The following is a 9,355-nucleotide window of genomic DNA, read 5'->3' as shown; positions in this document are numbered from 1 at the left end:
CTTCCTTCTCCATATACATATGGCCCGCGGTGATGATCTCCATGCCATCAAGTACCTCCCACTAAAACTCAAGGGACCATCTCGGCACTGGTTGAACAGTCTGCCCGAAAACTCTATCGGTAGTTGGGAGAACCTGGAAGATGCATTCCTTGACAACTTCTAGGGCACTTATGTCCGACCACCAGATGCCGATGACTTAAGTCATATAATCCAACAGCCCAGAGGGTCAGCCAGGAAATTTTGGACTCGGTTCTTAACTAAAAAGAACCAAATCGTCGATTGTCCGGATGCCGAAGCCCTAGCGGCCTTTAAGCATAACATCCGTGATTAGTGGCTTGCCCGACACCTTGGTCAAGAGAAGCCGAAGTCCATGGCATCCCTCACGACGCTCATGACCCGCTTTTGCGCGGGCGAAGATAGCTGCTTAGCTCGTAGCAACAGCACCTCAAGTAAGCCTGGAACTTCTGAAGCCAGAGACAGTAACGGCAAGCCCCGACGCAGTAAACACAAATGTCGAAATAATGGCGATAACTCTGAAGACACGATTGTCAATGCCGGATTCAGTGGCTCCAAGTCCGGTCAGCAAAAAAGCCATATAATAGAAACAACCCGGGCCCGTCCAGCCTGGACGGCATACTCGATCGTCCATGCCAAATCCACGGTGCCGCCGATAAACCAGCAAATCATACCAACAGAGAATGTTGGGTTTTTAAACAGGCCAGCAAGTTAAACACCGAAAATAGAGAAAAGGGATCGCAAAGCAACGATGACGAGGAACCCCGGCCACCGAACACAGGGGGACAGAAGAAGTTTCCTCCCCAAGTTAAAACAGTGAATATGATATATGCTACCCATATCCCCAAAAGGGAGCGGAAGCGCGCACTAAGGGACGTCTACGTGATGGAGCTAGTCGCCCCAAAATACAACCCATGGTCCTCCTATCTGATCAATTTTGATCGACGGGACCATCCGACTAGTATCTGTCATGGCGGTTCAGCCGCACTATTACTAGACCCTATTATCGATGGATTCCACCTCACACGCGTCCTCATGGACGGCGGTAGCAGCCAGAACCTGCTCTATCAGGATACAGTGCGCAAAATGGGTATTGATCCCTCAAGGATCAAGCCCACAAAAACCACCTTTAAAGGTGTCATACCAGGTGTAGAGGTCTGCTGTACGGGCTCAATCACACTGGAAGTGGTCTTCGGATCCCTGGATAATTTCCAAAGTGAAGAATTAATCTTTGACATCGTCCCCTTTCGCAACGGTTATCACACACTACTCAAACGAACCGCATTTGCTCGTTTCAACGTGGTACCGCACTATGCATACCTTAAGCTCAAGATGCCCGGTTCTCGCGGTGTCATAACAGTCAATGGAAACATGGAGCGCTCCCTTCGTACAGAGGAGCACACCGCAGCCCTTGCATCAGAAGTACAGAATAGCCTTCTTAGGCAAAGCCTCAATTCGTTAATAAAGCCCCCGGACACCGTTAAGCGAGTCCGAGCTACTCTGCAACAGGACCGTCCGGCTCATCCAGAGCTCTGCTAGCAATTCGGCCTCCTTCCCAGCCCCAAGAAAGCGGTGAAATTTGTACCGCGCGTACACAACTACGCACTCAAAATACCATGGGAACGGGCGGAGGCACATCTAGACCGCGGTACACAATGCGGCTCAACCGCTCCTGGATCCACATTCCTTCACTTTTTTCTCTTTCTTTCAGGTTCCTTCTCCTCTCGAGGCCTTTCCTGATAAACCTGCTCATCGGACCCGTAGCGGGACAGATACACCAAGAAAGCTAGGGGCTTGGACGTACAAGGGAATACCCAGGAGGTCTCTGCTAATGATCGTCATACCTATTTTAAATACCCGCACGCAGCTCGCTCTTAGTAATGGCATGTTAAATAGCCTTATTTGCTTATTGCACTACTTGTATACATACGCTTTGACGTATTCTTCAAATTACAACGAAAAGTAATGGGTAGTGTTTGCTTATTACATGATTTTTCCTTGTCTAGTTATTTTTTAATTGCACTCGTACATTCTGGTACGTCTTAATTCGCCAGGGGCTTCATCGTACCCCATAACACTGCAAGAAAGTCCGAACACTTTTACAGTACAGTTCGGCACCCCAAACTTATAGCATTATATGCATTGGCTCCGAATCATGTCTTTGGTCAACAGTTGGGTTGCCCGGCTCCTGTGCTTGCTACCCTACATTCCGCTATATCGGCTAGGGTAGTAAAGGGAGAACTACTGCAATTGTGTCCCGGTTCTTCCGGACGAGCACCTCAGTAGAGAAAGCCAAAAACTAACTGTCATGATGCGGCGAGAGCTGGTCAGCTGTTCGAGAGGTCACAAAATCCTTAACAATTTCTTCCGCATTACTCCCTCCGTCCTTTAAAGAGTGTACTTCCAACTTTCTTGGAAAGTCAAACTTTTTTATATTTGACCGTGTTTATATAATAATACATCAACATTTATGCCATCAAATTAGTAGCATTAGATTCGTGATAAAATATACTTTCATCATATACCTATTTGATTTCACAAACATTGATATATTTTTGCACAAACTCGGTCAAACTTTGAAATAGTTTGACCCTCCAACAAAGTTGGAAGTACACTCTTTAAAGGACGGAGGAAGTATGTGATAACTAATGCGTCGTGCAACAGATTGGTTTTTATCCGATCATGTGTTTTATAATGCCCCAGGTTCGGTCTTCCAAACACTAGGGGCTGCGCCTACCTTTCTTTTGTCAAACTCCTATGGCTAAGTGAGAGTGATAAAGCCTTATAGTCCAATTGCATGGTTCGCCACGCTAAACACCTCCTTTAAGGACCAAAAATCTGGAGTAAAGAGTGTTTAGATTTATCCCGAACACCCCCGTACTTATTACATGGGGGCAGAAACCGACGACTGGCCAATTCTCAGCATTAATTTAAAAACGGCCGCACAGGAGGTAATAGTTCAAATAACAAGCATTATTTTACATCACGATCTTGTTTCATATTACAACATAGGGTAACATGCATACACTCATGGGAATATAATATCCTTGGCACATTGTTGCGCCACAAGGCGGGATCCCTCTAGGACACTGTCATAATACAACTCGGGCTTGCGGTGCTCTTTCCCTTCGGGCGATCCTTCGGTCATCAGCTTCATAGCATCCATATTTTCCCAATGCACCTAGGCGCGGGCAAAGGCCATTCGCGCACCTTCTATGCAGACCGACTGCTTGATGGCGTCAAGCCGAGGGCAGGCACTAACCAGCCGCTTCAACAGCCCAAAGTAGCTGCTGGGAATCGCTTCGGCAGGCCATAGCCGGATAATTAAATCCTTGAAGGCTAGCTCGGCCGCCCTATGCAGCTCGACGAGCTGCTTAAGCTGATCGGTGAAGGGCACGGGGTGTTCTGGCGCAAGGTATTGCGACCAGAACAGTTTCTCTGTAGAGTTCCCCTCTTCGGCTCGGTAGAATTGTTCGGTGTCAGACATGCTGCGCGGCAGATCCGCAAACACACCTGGAGAACTCCGAATCTGGGTCAGTAAACGAAACCTTTCCTTTGCATATTTGCTCTACATAATAAAGGCCTTACCCGCTGCGATCTTTCGGGCCTCCTGGATTTTCTAGAGGGCGCCCTGGGCTTCAGCCCGGGCGTTGTGTGCGGATTGGCGAGCCTTGGTGAGTTTGGATTCTTGATCCTTTATACTCTGCTCTAAGGTCTCGCACTTCTTTATGGCTTCTTGGATTTCTTGTTAAACTTCAATGACCCGGGCCTCGTGGTTTTCACGAGCGGCCTGCTCCTTGGCCACCTTCTTCTCGGCCTCGGCGACCGCCTTCTTAAGAGCCTCGACTTTGGTCGCCGCTCCTAATACATATCATGACATTTTAGAGTCAAAATACCTATCCACTTGCATTCAAATACAAACAAAATTATCCCATACCTCGGTTATCTTCCAATTTCTTTTTTACTTGGCCGAGCTCCTTCTCAGCCCACTCCAGACTCTACTTCAGTCCGAAGACATCCGCAGTATGAGAGGTTGCAGTCACTAACGACGCCTGATCATTCACATAGGTATTCCCCAATTAGTCTCCTGCGAAAAATATTTGATCCTCTATCCGGCTTTCTTTTTGAAACACCGAAGAGTGTATCAGGGGCTACTATCTATATTATGAAATTCTCTAACTTACCTCAAAGCCTGTTACAAGGCTGGTGCAAGCTTCGGTCAGCCTACTTTTGGCGAGCTGGACCTTCTCAATCACCGCACCCGTAAGGGTACGGTGCTCTTCCACGATGGAAGCGCTTTGCAGCGCTGCCAATAAAATATCTGGCACCTCTGGATGGACTGAGGTCACCGGTGGAACAGGCGCACCATCTTCTGTTGAAGAAGGTTGCCATCCTGATTTCGGAGCCATATTGGTCTCCGGAGCTGCCTTTGGCTAGGGGCCGAATTCAGGACGGCCTCCGCCTTTGGCATCCATGGGGGCCTGCTCCCCATGTGTCCGGTTGCCGAGGTTTGACCCCGGGCGCCGCCCCGGTGGTCTCCTGGGCTTCGCCCTGGCCTGGGCCCCTTTGGGACGACACCTCAGTGTCGTTCGCGCCTTTGGGAGAGGAGGCCGTCGGGAGGGCCTCGCTTTTCATCGCATCCGGGTCCAGCGAATCTTCCGACGAGGATCGCTCAATTTTGGACCCGGTCGGACTGCGGGATAAGTGACTCAATACATTATTGCTATGCAAAAGTGAGACTGGATATATGGATGTGTCCGGGTTTCTTGGTACTCACGATTTGGCCAGGGGCTTGACCCTGGGTTCCCACTCCGGGCTGCTGTCGGCGGCTACGGTAGCCCCGTCTGGAAGGGATGCTTTCCCCTACTTCGATGTATTGGCCTCCAAACGTGTGGAGGCCGTTCTCTTCTTTCTCCCCCTCACAGGGGGGCTGACTTTCCTCTTCTTCTTCTTCTTCTTCCTCTTCCTCATCTTTTTCGACGGAGGAGTGGGCCTCGGTGTCTTCGGACATCACGTCTAAAGTACCCTTGTGATGAAGCCCGCCCCTGGTCTCCTTGGCCTCCTTCTTGGCCTTCTTCTTCGGCGCCTTATATGGCGCCAGGACCAGCATCTTCATCAGAAGTGGGCCGTCATGTTCCTCAGGCAGCGGAGCCGGACAGTAGATCCGCTCTGCCTTCTTTGTCCAGCCCTGGAAGAATCGTTAGGGAAATATTAGGTGTTTTCCTCAAGGTATGCAAATAAATGATACACCCTGAAAACATATAAAGACTTACCGAACTTGCGGGGCGGGACAATTTGTGCCCATGATCCTCGGTGGTGTCCGACCACGACTTGCCGGACTTGAAAAGCACCTTCCAGATGTCTTTGTGCGTCGTGCCGAAGAACTCCAGTAGGGTTTGGTGCTTGGCCGGATCGAACTCCCATAGATTGGAAGCCTGGCGTTGGTAGGGAAGGATCCGGTGAATTAGCATCACCTGTACCACATCGACAAGTTTGATATTCTTGTCCTACATGCTCTTGATACGCGCTTGGAGCGGCGTCAGCTCGTCTGACGTAGCAGTTTAGGACCTTTTCGGGCCGGGACATGAGCCGCAGTGGGGCTCCGGATGGGAATTCGGGGGCGGCAGCCCATTTGGTGCCGCGTGGCTCGGTTACATAGAACCACTGTTCCTGCCAACCTTTGACGGACTCGTTGAATTTACCTGATGGCCATTTGACGTTGGGCATCTTGCTCATCATGGCTCCTCCGCACTCGGCATGTTCGCCGCCTACCACCTTTGTCTTCATGTTGAAAATCTTTAGCCACAGTCCGAAGTGTAGCAGGATGCGGAGGAAGGCCTAGCACACGACGATGAATGTCGAGATGTTGAGGAAGGAGTTGGGGATAGGTCATGGAAATCTATCACGTAGTAGTACATAAGGCCGCGAACGAATGGGTGGAGGGGAAACCCTAGCTCGCCGACGAAGTGAGGGAGGAATACAACCCTCTCGTGGGGTTCTGGAGTGGGGACGATCTGTCCCACCGCCGGGAGACGGTGTGCGATCTTCTTGGCCAGGTATCCGGCCTCCCGGAGTTTCTTGATATCATTCTCCTTGACGGAGGAGGCCATCCACTTGCCTTGCGCTCCGGATCCAGACATGATGGGAGTGCTTTTTGGGCAGAAGAGATGGGTGCTTGGGCGCTGGAGCTTGAGAATGGATGACCAGAGGAGGAAGAGGGCGTGGGTGAAAGAGGGTAATCCTTATCCCTTTATAAAGGCAGTAAAAATCATGCGCCTCCCCACTCGCCCTAAAACTCGCTTATTTCCCAAGCGCCGTGCGGATGGCACGGTTGGGTTACCTATGCCCGCATTGATGAGAATCCCGTGATAAGGGGACACGATCTCTGCTTTGACAGGACGTGCCAATGAAACTGCACCTCGAAATACGGAGGGGCAGGATAATAACGGTTCGAATAAAGACCGGGCCGTGGGGTGATGTCACGCTATGCGCTGTCAGCAGATTGGACTCGTGGGATATTATACTCTCTGCAGTGGTATGTGGGATTATTTTTGCAGAGCCGGACACGATTCTTATGTTTAAGATCTACTTTGAAGTATTCGGATAAGGAACCCGCCTTGCAATGCCGAAGATAATTTGCGTGCCGGACTCATCGTCATTGAAGCCTGGTTCAGGGGCTACTGAGGGAGTCCTGGATTAAGGGGTCCTCGGACATCCGGACTATATGCATATGTCGGACTGTTGGACTATGAAGATACAAGATAGAAGACTTCGTCTCGTGTCCGGATGGGACTCTCCTTTGCGTGGAGGGCAAGCTTGGTGGTTAAGATATGAAGATTCCTTTCTCTGTAACCGACTCTATGTAACCCTAGCCCCTCCGGTGTCTATATAAATCGGAGGGTTTAGTCCGTAGGACAAAAACAATCATAACCATAGGCTAGCTTCTAGGGTTTAGCCTCTACGATCTCATGGTAGAACAACTCTTGTAATACTCATATCATCAAGATCAATCAAGCAAGAAGTAGGGTATTACCTCCATCGAGAGGGCTCGAACCTGGGTAAACATTGTGTCCCCCGCCTCCTGTTACCATTTGCCTTAGACGCACAATTCGGGACCCCCTACCCGAGATCCGCTGGTTTTGACACCGACAGTCGTCGACCGGTGGTGTTGGTGTTGGCATTCCGTCGAACAAGACGCTGGGGGACAGCATGGTGCCCGTAAACGGCGGTCATGCTTGCTTTCTTTGCATCTCGACGGACGGCCGACCGCCGCTGTTGGACCCAGGTGTGACGTTGAGGTCGATGACGGCCGAGGGGCGCGGGGTGGACGGCGCGATCACGCCAACGTCCGGCGACCCCAAGAAACGGGTCTGGTCGTCGTGCCTTGGCGGGGGAAAGCCGAACGACATAGACGTGGTCCGCGACGTCGGCGACTGGCAGTGCGGAGGCCGAGCGACCGACGAGCCTATGCTCCCCGGGACGATGGCCGCTGTAGAGAAACCCGCTGGACGACAAATGCCAAGCATGAGGAGGGCGTGCGCTTTGTTGACGATGGCCTCCTTCTCCTCGACCTCGGCCTTGCGCCGCGCGGCCTCCATCGCATCGCGCTCAGCGGCGAACTTGGCCGCGGCGGCATTGTCCTTGTCGACCGCCCTCCGGTTCCTCCTCTTCGTTGATTCCGCATCAAACTTGACGATCTCCTCCAGCGTGCACTCCGCCCGCGGCTTCCTTGATGCCTTGTCCTTCTTCTTCTTGACCATTCCAGGCGGGTTGATGGCCAGGCCGCCGGAATTCGGCTGGGCGTCGGCCATGGGCGGGGAGGGGAAGGGGGCGGGGGGGTGCTTTGTGCCGCCGACAGGCGGGCCAGAGGCGGATAAGCGCGCGCGTCCCGCCCGTCCGCGCGCTGTCCGTTTCATCCCAAAACCGGCGCAAACTTGGTCGGGGATGGGTTGAAAACGGACAAAAATCCGTTTGCTCCGGCGCGTTGGGCCGTCTGGTTCGTCCGTTTTATCCCAAACGGACGCGCGCGGACACGATGGGGTCGCGTGATGGAGTTGGCCTTAGTCCGTGTCCGCGCGGTGGAGTTGGCCTTAGTCACTCGCATGAGCTTAATATACATGCCCAAAGCGTCTAGTTGCAAATTCGCGAAGTGGGTATCACCCCACCTACTAGCGCCACCTTCCGCTCAAACCGGTGAACAGAACCAGCACACGATCAGCAAACCGCTGCCGCTCAACCCCAGAAAGCGGAGCAGCGAACCTCCCGGCCCAGTGGACGACGAAGGTGTCAAGACGAAAGTTCGAGGAAGGCGACGCCGCCGCTTGGTTTATATGCCAGAATAACCTCATCCCAGCCGTAGCAGTCAGCTGTTTTGTCCTCGCTATAAAGCAGTGTGCACACACCCATAGCAGGATCAGGCCAGGGCGGTGGTCTCCGCGGAACAACGGCGGCGGCCGCCGCCGCCGCTCTGGCCATTCCGGGGTGCGGAGTACCTGGACGATCCCTCCCAAAATAATCCCAGCGAACCAGCTCCAGCCGGAGACATCGCAGTCGTGTGTTCGATTGCTGAAATAAAATGCTAGCCAACGAATCCCCATGCACCACCCAACTGTTTTTCGCGGGAGTTCTGTGGCGTGCTTCAACGAAAACGCACTCGTGTATAGCAGGTTTGTTCGGACTGATCATCAAGGAATAGTCTGGCGGAGGGGTGAGTCTTGACGGCGTCTCGTCGCGCAGCCCAGCTGACAGGAGGCGATAAGCACGAGGTTCTCCAGCGTGATCCATCCGCGTGTGAACGTGGAAATCAGCCGGTCCAGGCGCACGTACGGCGCCGTGAATTATCGGGGTCCACCCGCCCGCACACACGTGCACATGGTCTTCCCCGATAAGCATCAGCCGTACGTGCGTCCAAGGTTAAAAGTCTGCTCAATGCCTGCACCGCTGATTTCCATCACGTTTTCCCCTCCTCCTTCCTGGAAGGTGCGGCCACAAACACGTTTCCTCCGTACGAAAGCTTATCTCCTCCACAGCTGGAGCGCATGCAGCTACTCCAAGAAAATCGGTGAAGCGTGCTCTTTTGGTAGTGGGTAAATACGCCAAGAAAATCACTATTTACACACCGATTTTTCTCCAGATACCACAACCGCAGCTCGCCTAATTCAGCCACGGAGAATTTTTCTTGAGACATCTCAGCAAGTGGAGGGGCAAGAATAACATATTATTCAGTTTCATTTGATGAATGGCTTACAGTTACACTACTACCATCGGACTACAGCTAGCCAGCACCACGCACGGCGGCTAGCACTGGTATGGTATGGTATCAACTTATCAATAAACCCTT

The sequence above is a fragment of the Triticum dicoccoides genome, chromosome 3B, assembly GCF_002162155.2.
Source record: "Triticum dicoccoides isolate Atlit2015 ecotype Zavitan chromosome 3B, WEW_v2.0, whole genome shotgun sequence".
Lineage (NCBI taxonomy): Eukaryota > Viridiplantae > Streptophyta > Magnoliopsida > Poales > Poaceae > Triticum > Triticum dicoccoides.
This window is presented reverse-complemented; position numbering follows the sequence as displayed.